The following is a 12,175-nucleotide window of genomic DNA, read 5'->3' as shown; positions in this document are numbered from 1 at the left end:
ATTGTCGCATCTGTCTCTGCCGATGCACCGTACTTGGAAGTGAACAAAGATGCATTGGAATGTTCCTTCCGATCCCTTGAATTCGTTAATGCCACTTTTGTTGTTGAGGGAAACAAAATTCCGATGCCAAAACTGTCTAAAAATACTAGAATGGGTGTCAAATTGACCGTAGGAATGGGAGCTCAAGCGAGAAGAGGTTTAGGGAAATATCTGCAAGGAATAGTCAGGGCTTTAAAGCCAGTGCACCACAGGGCCCGATACGGTTTGGGGTTCCAGCCTGACATGCGTCAAAGAAGAAGACAGTGGAAAAAAGATCAGGAAAGAAGGATTGCAAGAACTTTGGGCCAAGAACCAGAATGGGAACCCATAGAGTACCCTCTTTTGTCAAAAATATTTACATCTGCGGGAATGATGTACCCTGAACAAGATGGTTCACGAAACACGCTATGGTTAATTGAAAAGAGTTTTCAGAATATCAGTATAAATGTCATTGATAAAGGAGCTGACGCGAGTAAAGACGTCTCAAAGATACGCCCTTGTCCCCCGGGTTTCATGTTGAACAATTGGACTGCCGATGATCTTCTTGTAGTTTATAAGTCTTCAGAGTAATGCTCAAACGTTAACATTCTGTTATGTCCTTGATATAATAGAATTCTTTTGTAAGAGTTTGCATTCGCTCTTTATCATTTAAATGAATATCAATAAAGATGCATTTTGTCACAATTTTTTTCGCATTATCGCTAATTTCATAATCATTTTCTCATTTCATAGCCTATACTCACATTTGCCTCATTGCCATGACATGACATTTCTTTGTTGATTCCAATACTTGGATGCCCCTCTATAGCTTCCTTTTCCATTCAACTTTCAGGTGCTCAGATATTGACGACATGAATAAGCCCGTTACAAATCTTGAAATTGATTTTGAGAAGGCTGTTTGCTTAGGAGAATTTGAAGCCGAAGAAAATGCTTAAGATTATGTCTCGTCTCCTGAATTGTTAAGAATGGTGGAACAAGAGGATAAACAGATTTTGCCTCATGAAGAATCTGTGGAAACAATAAATTTGGGCACTGAAGAGAGGAAACAAGAAGTGAAGATTGGGACTTTTATTTCAGAGAGTACCAGACATAGTTTGATCACTTTACTCCGCGAATACAAAGATGTTTTCACATGGTCATACCAGGACATGCCAGGGCTAGATGAAGATTTAGTGGTCCATAAGCTCCCATTAAAGCCAGAATGCAAGCCCATCCAGCCAAAATTAAGACGGATGAGACCCGAAATGCTGTTGAAAATAAAAGAGGAAGTCAAGAAGCAATTTGATGCTGGCTGCCTACAAGCCTCCAAATATCTAGAATGGGTGGCTAACATAGTCCCGGTACCAAAGAAAGATGGCAAAGTACGAATGTGCGTGGATTACTGTGACCTGAATCGAGCAAGCCCAAAAGATAATTTTCTCTTGCCACATATTGACACGTTGGTGGACAACACAGCAAAACATTCATTGTTTTCTTTCATGGATGGATTCTCGGGGTATAATTAGATCAAGATGGCCCCTGAAGATATGGAGAAAACTACCTTCATAACAATGTGGAGAATGTTCTGCTACAAGGTGATGCCATTCGGGTTAAAGAATGCTGGGGCAACATATCAGAGGGCTATGGTAACGTTATTCCATGACATGATGCATAAAGAAATAGAGGTCTACGTCGACGACATGATGCTAAATCCCGAGGGGAAGAAGAGCATGTAATGAACCTCAAGAAGTTATTCAAAAGGCTGAGAAAGTTTCAGCTAAAGCTTAATCCAGCCAAATGTACATTTGGGGCTACCTCGGGAAAGTTACTAGGCTTCATTGTCAGTGAAAGAGGTATCGAAGTTGATCCAGATAAAATAAAAGCCATCCAAGAATTACCACCTCCGCGCACGCAAAAGGAAGTTAGAGGATTTTTAGGGAGATTAAACTACATCGCCCGATTTATCGCTCAACTTACCAACCAATGCGACCCAATCTTTCGGCTTCTTCGAAAAAATAACTCGGGAGAATGGAACGAGGAATGCCAGGTGGCTTTTGATAAGATAAAACAATATTTGTCCAGTCCTCCAGTGCTAGTACCGCCAACTCCTGGAAGACCATTGATATTGTATTTGACTGTGTTCGAAAGTTCAATGGGTTGCGTACTGGGGCAACACGATGAGTCAGGAAAGAAAGAAAAAGCGATCTACTACCTCAGAAAAAAGTTCTCTGAATATGAGGCAAAATATTCGTCCATTGAGAAATATTGTTGCGCTCTGGTTTGGGTAGCTCGGAGACTCAGACAATATATGTTGTATCACACGACATGGCTAATTTCAAAACTGGACCCAATAAAATACATGATGGAATCGCCGGCACTATCAGGAAGAATGGCACGATGGCAGATCCTCCTTTCGGAATATGACATTGCCTATTTAAGTCAGAAGTCGATAAAAGGGAGCGCAATAACTGACTTCTTAGCAACTCGAACGACAGAGGAATATGAGCCTTTAAGATTCGATTTCCCAGACGAAGACTTAATGTGCATCACAGAAATAGAATCTGAGTCATCAAAAGAGAAGTCATGGAAGATGTGCTTTGATGGTGCGTCAAATGCTTTAGGGCATGGAATTGGAGCAATCCTGGTATCACCAGACGGGAATCATTATCCGTTCACCGCAAGACTGAACTTCTTCTGTACCAAAAATATCGCAGAATATGAGGCCTGTATCATGGGGCTTCGTGCAGCTTTTTTTGAACGAAACATCAAGATCTTGGAGGTGTACGGGGACTCAACCTAGTGATTTACCAAATCCGTGGAGAGTAGGAAGTGAGGGACTCAAAATTGATTAAGTACAGCGATTTAGTGGCTGGATTGATCAAGGAATTCAAAGAAATAACTTTTCATTACTTCCCACGAGAAGAGAACCAACTGGCTGATGCCCTGGCCACTTTGGCTTCAATGTTCAAAGCAAATAGAGAAGCAGAAATAATGCCCCTCAAAATGAGCATATACGAGGTCCCTGCACACTGTTGTAGCATTGAGAAAGAAGTAGACGGACGGCCTTGGTTCCATGATATCTTAGAATATATCAAGAATTAAAGGTATCCCGAACAAGCGAATGAGAACGATAAAAAAACAATTAGAAGAATGGCAGCGGGATTTGTTATTGATGGGGATATCCTGTATAATAGAGGAAAGGATCAGATGCTTTTGAGATGTGTGGATGATGTTGAAGCCAGAAAAATACTTGAAGAGGTCCATCAGGGAATTTGCAGAACGCATGCCAATAGTTTCAATATGGCCAGAAAGATCATGAGACTCGATTATTATTGGCTGACAATGGAAAATGACTGCATCAATTTTGCCAGAAAATGCCATAAATGTCAAATCTACAGCGATAAAATTCATGTAGCCCCTTCACCCCTTCATGTCATGACTTCTCCGTGGCCTTTTTCTATGTGGTGCATGGATGTCATAGGGCCAATTTCTCCAAAAGCATCAAATGGACATCGATTCGTTTTTGTGGTCATTGATTACTTCACAAAATGGATAGAAGTCGCTTCGTTTGCCAATGTGACGAGGACTGTAGTTTGCAGGTTTTTGAAAAAAAAAATCATTTGTCGGTATGGTTTGCCTGAAAGAATCATTTCATATAATGCCACGAATCTGAACAATAAGATGATGAAAGAAGTGTGCGAGCAGTTCCAAATAAAGCATCATAACTCCTCGCCCTATCGCCCAAAGATGAACGGGGTTGTTGAAGCAGCCAATAAAAATATTAAGAGGATCATTGGGAAAATGACTGAGACATATAAAGATTGGCACGAGAAGCTTCCATTTGCTTTGTTTGCATATCGCACATCTGTGCGAACATCTACGGGAGCAACTCCTTTCTCTCTGGCTTACGGAATGGAAGCTGTGCTACCTATTGAGGTTGAGATCCCCTCCCTGCGAGTCTTAATGGAATTAAAGTTAGAAGAAGTAGAATGGGTTCGAGCTCGATATGATCAGTTGAACCTCATCGAAGAAAAACGTCTAAGAGCAATTTGTCACGGGTAGATGTACCAGAAGAGAATGATCGCGACCCATGACAAGAAAGTATGGCCAAGAGAATTCCACGAAGGAGAACTCGTACTGAGAAAGATTCTCCCAATACAAAAGGACCTGCGAGGAAAATGAGCACCAAATTGGGAAGGTCCATACGTCGTAAAGAAGGCATTTTCAGGAGGAGCTTTGATCCTTACCGAGATAGATGGCAAGGAGTTGTCGAATCCAGTGAACTCAGATGCTGTGAAGAAATATTATGCTTAAGATGAAAACCCGAAAAGGGCATCTTAAAAAAAAGGGATCAAGGCGAAAACCCGAAAAGGGCGTCTTGATTAGTACAAAAAGATTAGGATGAAAACCTGAGAGGGCGTCCTAATGAAACAAACCTGGTGGTCGAACGATAGGTCAAGCAGTGAGGCTACAGTATTTGAAGCATTTCTGAAAGCTCAAAATCTTATACGCAAGAAGCCACGCTCGAAAAGATTTTTGATTGAGGAACGAGGAAGAGTTCATGTGTTGAATATCTAGAGCATTTGTATCCATTGAATACGATCCTTTCTTTCTTTTTGACATTTTTTACTCTCATTGTTTAACTTGCTTTGTTTGCCACATTTGAAATAGATGAATATGAAATATCATTTTTATCCCTATCTGACCTTTTTCATGCATCTCATTATGGGTTCATTTACATGATAAATAGTGAAATGATATACTCTAAACAAAAGAAGTGCTAAGCATTACCTGGATAAGAATTTGATAAGTACAAGAGCCTCAAAGCAAGGACAAAGTTCAACCAGGGGCAAAAGAGCGATATCTGAGAAACGCAGATTAGTCGTGAAGCTAGAGGATGGGTACAGGGCCTGAAGAGAAAGTCAAGAGTCAAAGCAATGAACGCAAATCATCAAAAATCATGACGGAAAGGGACATATGACAAGCAAGCCCAAGGCGCATAGCATGATCATGTAGGCATAAAGGCATTTAAGGCAAACATGTGCATATCATGATAACATCATGCATGACATATACATGTATTTCAGTAGAACAAGAGGTTTCGATGATAGCTGTACTGAATCAAAGGAAAAGACACTTGAGTTCCACCAGATGACATCTTTTGGTATTTTGATGTTTTTATTTCTGATTTTCAAAAAAAATCAACTCATATTGCGAGAGGTGAGTTGAGCCTCAGGACACGCTGAGGTGGTTTTAATTTATGTTCATAAAAAATTAGCTCATATTGCAAGAGGTGAGTTCAGCCTTGGCTCACACACTGAGGTATTTTCAATTTCTGGTTTTTAATTTCTGTTTTTAAAATCAACTCATATTGCGAGAGGTGAGTTGAGCCTCAGGACACGCTGAGGTAATTTCAATTTCTGTTTGTCAAAAATCAACTCATATTGCGAGAGGTGAGTTGAGCCTCAAGACACGCTGAGGTAATTTCAATTTCTGTTTGTCAAAAATCAACTCCTATTGCGAGAGGTGAGTTAAGCCTCGGCTCACATGCTGAGGTCTTTTCAATTTCTGTTTTTCAATTTCTGTTCGTAAAAAAAATCAACTCATATTGCGAGAGGTGAGTTGAGCCTCAGGACACGCTGAGGTATTTTTAAATTTCTGTTTTTCAAAAATCAACTCATATTGCGAGAGGTGAGTTGAGCCTCAGGACACGCTGAGGTATTTTTAAATTTCTGTTTTTCAAAAATCAACTCATATTGCGAGAGGTGAGTTGAGCCTCGGGACACGCTGAGGTAATTTCAATTTCTGTTTGTCAAAAATTAACTCATATTGCGAGAGGTGAGTTGAGCCTCGGCTCACATGCTGAGGTCTTTTCAATTTCTGTTCGTAAAATAAAATCAACTCATATTGCGAGAGGTTAGTTGAGCCTCAGGACGCGCTGAGGTATTTTTAAATTTCTGTTTTTCAAAAATCAACTCATATTGCGAGAGGTGAGTTGAGCCTCGGGGCACGCTGAGGTATTGTCAATTTTTGTGTTTTAATTTATTTTTCAAAAATCAACTCATATTGCGAGAGGTGAGTTGAGCCTCAAGTCACATTGAGGTATTTTCAATTTATCATCAAAAAAATCAACTCATATTGCGAGAGGTGAGTTGAGCCTCGTTTCACACGTTGAGGTATTTTCAATTTCTGTCTTTTAAAAAAAAATCAGCTCATATTGCAAGAGGTGAGTTGAACCTCAAGACGCTGAGGTAATTTCAATTTTTGTTTGTCAAAAATCAAGTCATATTGCGAGAGATAAGTTGAGCCTCAAGACACATTGAGGTATTTTCAATTTCTGTCTTTCAAAAAAATCAGCTCATATTGCGAGAGGTGAGTTGAACCTCAAGACGCTGAGGTGTTTTCCATTTTTGTTCTTCAATTTCTGTTTTTCAAAAACATCAACTCATATTGCGAGAGGTGAGTTGAGCCTCGGGACACGCTGAGGTATTTTCAAATTCTATTTTTATCAAAAAAATCAACTCACATTGCGAGAGGTGAGTTGAGCCTCGGGACACACTGAGGTATTTTCAATTTCTGCTTTTCAATTTCTACTTTTCAAAAGAATCAACTCATATTGCGAGAGGTGAGTTGAGCCTCGGGTCACACGCTGAGGCGTTTTCAATTTCTGCTTTTCAAAAGAATCAACTCATATTGCGAGAGGTGAGTTGAGCCTCGGGTCACATGCTGAGGCATTTTCAATTTCTGCTTTTCAAAAATCAACTTATATTGCGAGAGGTGAGTTGAGTCTCGGGCCACACACTGAGGTCTTTTCAAATTCTGTTTTTAATTTCTGCTTTTCAATTTCTATTTTTTCAATTTATATTTTTCAAAAATCAACTCATATTGCGAGATGTGAGTTGAGCCTTGGGTTCACAGGTCGAGGTATTTTCAACTCATATTCCGAGAGGTGAGTTGAGCCTTTTAATTTCTGTTTTTCAAAAAAAAACTCATATTGCGAGAGGTGAGTTGAACCTCAAGACGCTGAGGTGTTTTCCATTTCTGTTTTTCAATTTCTGCTTTTCAAAAATCAACTCATATTGCGAGAGGTGAGTTGAGTCTCGGGCTACACGCTGAGGTCTTTTCAAATTCTGTTTTTAATTTCTGCTTTTCAATTTCTGTTTTTCCAATTTATATTTTTCAAAAATCAACTCATATCGCGAGATGTGAGTTGAGCCTTGGGTTCACATGTCGAGGTATTTTCAAAATCTGTTTTTCAAATTAAGTTTCAAAAAAACCAACTCATATGGCGAGAGGTGAGTTGAGCCTTAGCTCACATGCTGAGCTATTTCTGTTTTAATGTCTGTTTTCAAAAAAAGCCAATTCATATTGCGAGAAATGAGTTGAGCTCAGGATCACATGCCGAGTAAAGAATAAAGATTGGAGCTGATTGAAGACACCAGATTTTTGTTTCTTCAAAATTTTCGTTGGAGCTGATTGAAGATATTAGATCTTACCTTTCTGAAGTCAGAGAAGAAAACACCACAAACCTTATCCCACTAAAGCGATAGAAGAACGGATTGAAGTTGTAGATCTTATCTTTCTGAAGTTACAGTGAAGCGGGTCGAAGCCACAAATCTCATATCCTTGAAGTTACATTGGAACAGATTGAAGCTACAAGGCATATCTCCGAATTTGCAGTGGATTGAACCAAAGCTACAAGATGCGATGGACTGGAAAGAGACTATCTGGATGAGAAGAGCACCAAAGAAGTCCATACTTAGCAAGACCGGGCAAAATTTGCCTTTCTTTGTATCTTTGCTCTATTCTCGTTACACGATAATGAGCAAAGAGGGGCAGCTGTTGTAGGCCAATTTTAGCCCATTTACATCAAAACCCAATTTAGCCTTACCTAACCCACCAAAATTAAACCCAAAACCCAAAATATTAACTACCCAAAGCCCAATTTACATCAAAACCCCAATGGCCCAAATCCTAAGCCCAAATCAAAATAAAAAAAACCCTAGCCCACAACTTAAACTTTTCTCAACTAAATCTTAGCTTTTTCCACCACCAACTCCACTAGCCACACCTTTTCCACCACCAACTCCACTAGCCACACCTTCTCCACCACCAAATCCACTAGCCACACTTGCTCCATTACCTACTCCACTAACCACACTTGCTCCACCACCAATTGTACCTACAAATGAAGACATAAACAATAAAAAAATTATTTTGTAAATGGCTATATAAGCCTTCTCATATTTTTTATATAGGGGAGATTTTTTTTGGAGAGTTTTTGGGAGAGAAAGTTATTGTAAAGGATTTTTGGAGAGGTTTCTTTTTAAAGTAATCAAGGAGAAGAGTTATTGTGAAGGCTAGTTTTTGGAGAAGCTAGTTTTTTTGGAGATTAATCAAAAATCAAAGCAAAAGAGGTTTCTTTGTCTATTCTCATTTTAAGTTCTTGGTTTACTTATTGTTTTCCTTTCAATCTTATTTTGTTTCTTTTATACGAAAGTAAAAAATAAAAGGAGGAAGCTTACCCATTTTTACCGAAAAAGTTTTTTTGAGGTCCGGCTGCCGTGTACGGTGGCGCCGGCGGCGGTCTGGCGACCGGACGATGGCCGGCCTTGTGGCCGAAAATCACCCACCCTCTCCCTCTCTTTTTTTTGTTATTATTATATTTCTTAATATTATATTATATATATTCTTTTAATATATTAGGTATATTTTAAATTTTATATTACGTATATATATATTTTATACTATTTTATTTATATATCTTTAATATTATATTATTTATATATATATATATTTTTCTACATGTTATCTTATGTATATATCTTAACTATATTATGTATGTATTTTTAACACTATATATGTACATATTTTTAGTATTATCATGTATTTATTTTTTATATATGTACATATTGATGTAGTATTATTAATAGTATTTTTTTTAACATCATTATTATTTCTAATATATATATTATGTACATCTTTTTTATTTCTATTTTATTTTTTATTTGTCAATATTAATTATTATTATTCTAATATTTTGATATTTTAATATTTTATATTTTATATATTTTATTATTCCCATCATTGTTCGCATTTTTTGACAATAATATTCTTGAATTTTTTTTACTATCATTTTAAAAACTTTTTACATTTTAATTTTAAGAATAAGGCAATGTACCAATTTTAACATTAAGTCATCGATTTCATCGCTATGTTGGGTGAAATTAATCAGCTCGTGTTAAAAACGGGACGTCCTTCTAAAAAACAAAAAAAATTGCAACTTCTCATTTCCTTCAATCGGATCACACTTAAATGTCAAATTGAATTCGTATTTTTGAAAATCAAGACAACATGTGTTTAATAAGATACCAATTTTGGGCGTCGCGAGGGTGCCAATACCTTCCTCGTGCGTAACCGACTCCCGAACCCTAAATTTTCTCTGGATTTTAACGTAGACCTAAACTCAACCTTTTATTTGTTTTAATAAAAGATCTAATAGGTGTCCGATCACACCTAGGAAAAAGGATCGGTGGCGACTCCCTATTTATTTCAAAAATCAAACGTCAAATTTCAAAAAAAAATTCAATAAATCGCCACAATTAGCGACCAAGCTAAGCTAAAATTTTTACGTCGCTACACATATCACATTCATTCATAATCACATTGTCCCTTAAATAGGTCTACAAGATCTAAAACATGCTTTTAAGAAGGTTCGAGACTAAACTGGTTACACATAAAAATTTTTGAAGCTTTAAGAATTTTTTAAGTAACAGACGTCACACGCCCGTGTGAACAGCCGTGTGGACGAATATAGGCCATTTGCAAGGCCAATTCGCCACCCATAAGGGTCAACCCTACACAAGTACAAAATATACCATTTTTATACACAATAGGCAGCTTAAACATTGTGAATTCATCAAACATGCCATATCAATTCAACCATTTCATCTATTCCTACACAAACTTTTGCCTAACCACAAACATACCAAATCGATATGATTTATTATTTAGCCAAACAATCATCATTTAAACCAATTTAACAAGGCATGTAAATCAATGTCTTTTGGACCTAAAATACTTTATTCTTTTTTCATCATCTCAATTGCAACCTAACCTCTCAATACCAATATAACCAAACGCATAAATACCATTATTCATCAATCGTGAATATCAATTTGGATACTTCCACTAATGCATCAATAACTTTACTAAATCTTACCATATAACCACAATCACATACCAATTATAAGGTCATCTACATATCAAACCTCACATTATAAACAAGCCAAATCTCATGGCTCAATACATTTCAAACATATAGGCACCAATAGCCAAAATCACTTATACACTTAATAAACCAACTAGCCTATACATGCCACATAACCAAAATTACAAATATTTTAAGTACTGAAACCATAGCTGGATAGTGTGATGGGATCTCCGACGACTTCCAACCCGAGCGAGCCTTCGAAACACTATAAACTTAGAAAAAAATAACACAAAGTAAGCTATAAAGCTTAGTAAGTTCGTACGGCTAATAAACTCATATTAGCAACTAAACACATTTTAAGTAATTACATAAAGTATAACTCAATTCATATGATCTCACAATTCAATCACATAGCTATCCTTAGCTTTCACAAGTTTAATAAATTTAATTCTCATATAACATTTAATTTATACTTCCATATAGCCAAATTCCATATAGCCAAATGAGCACATTTTGGTATACAACATATCTAAACACATATCTTTCTCATTTCATATACATGATACGGTATGAACTCACGAATTCACTTTCATTCGATTCTCATATAGGTTCTGTACGTACCTTTCTTGCTTAACTTGATCGTACTTTCATTCTCAACTTTCACTTGTTTAGTTTTGTCACGAATATCTTGCTTTAGTTGCACCATCACTTATAACCATGTTTCATCCACTTTTTCAGTTGAACCACTTGGAATACTAAAGGATACTCGAGGATCTCGTACACATAGTACCGTAACAATGTCATATCCCATATATGGTCTTACATGTAATCTTTATCGATGCCAATAGCCCAGCCATGGTCTTACACGAAATCACATATCGATGCCAATGTCCCAGACATGATCTTACACGAAGTCTCATATCAATGCCATATCCCAGATATGGTCTTACATGTAATCTCGGTAACCCTAATGTCATGACATTTGTATCCTATCTATTCCTAAGGTTCAACCGGGACTTTTACTTTGTCGAATCTCCGTCAAACATTTCCAAAGCATTGTAATCTCAATTGAACTCAATATTTAAGGATTCACCATAATTATCTCAATTAAGCATTTAAAAATGTATAATTTAATGCTTATTAAACATACGAACTTACCTCGTTCACTGTAACGACGAATTAGGTTGACTAATTCGATACTTTGTTTTCCCCTATTCTAGATCCAAATATCATTTATCTCAATCTATATAATATCAAAACTTACTTATTTAATCATCATTTCATTCAATTTAGCACAATTTACACATTTTGGAAAAAATACATTTTTACCCCTATTATTTCACATTTTTACAATTTAGCCCTTATTAAAAGAATCATAAATTAATGAAATTCCGAATAGACCCATGCTAGTCGAATTACCATAATTCCCCTAGCAGCCCATAATTTTCATTTATTTCACATTTTAACCACCAACTTTACACTTTTATCAATTTAATCCCTATTTTGCATTTTTACTAAAAATCACTTTATAGAACTTGTATAATTCACAACAAACTTTCATAATCTATCATCAAACATAAAAACACATATGTATTCAACAATGGCAACATTCAAATACTTTAACAGTTTTGAAATCAGAGATACGGGCTAGCTAGATTAAGCTGCAACGATCTCAAAAACGTAAAAATTATTAAAACCGAGTCAAAAATGAACTTACAATTAAACCTTGATATGGTCGAATATTCAAGCTCCTATGGTTGTTTTTCTTTAGCAACTTTCGGCTAGAAAAGATTAATGGAGAAGAAATTATTTTGTTTTATTTTATTTAGCCTTTATTTACCAATTTACAAAATTAACCTTTAATAACTTTAATAACTACTCCAAATGCCATGCTACTAACTTCCACTATCTTAGTAATGGACTAATTACCATTTAAGGGTCTTT

Source organism: Gossypium hirsutum, chromosome D02 (genome assembly GCF_007990345.1).
Source record: "Gossypium hirsutum isolate 1008001.06 chromosome D02, Gossypium_hirsutum_v2.1, whole genome shotgun sequence".
Lineage (NCBI taxonomy): Eukaryota > Viridiplantae > Streptophyta > Magnoliopsida > Malvales > Malvaceae > Gossypium > Gossypium hirsutum.
This window is presented reverse-complemented; position numbering follows the sequence as displayed.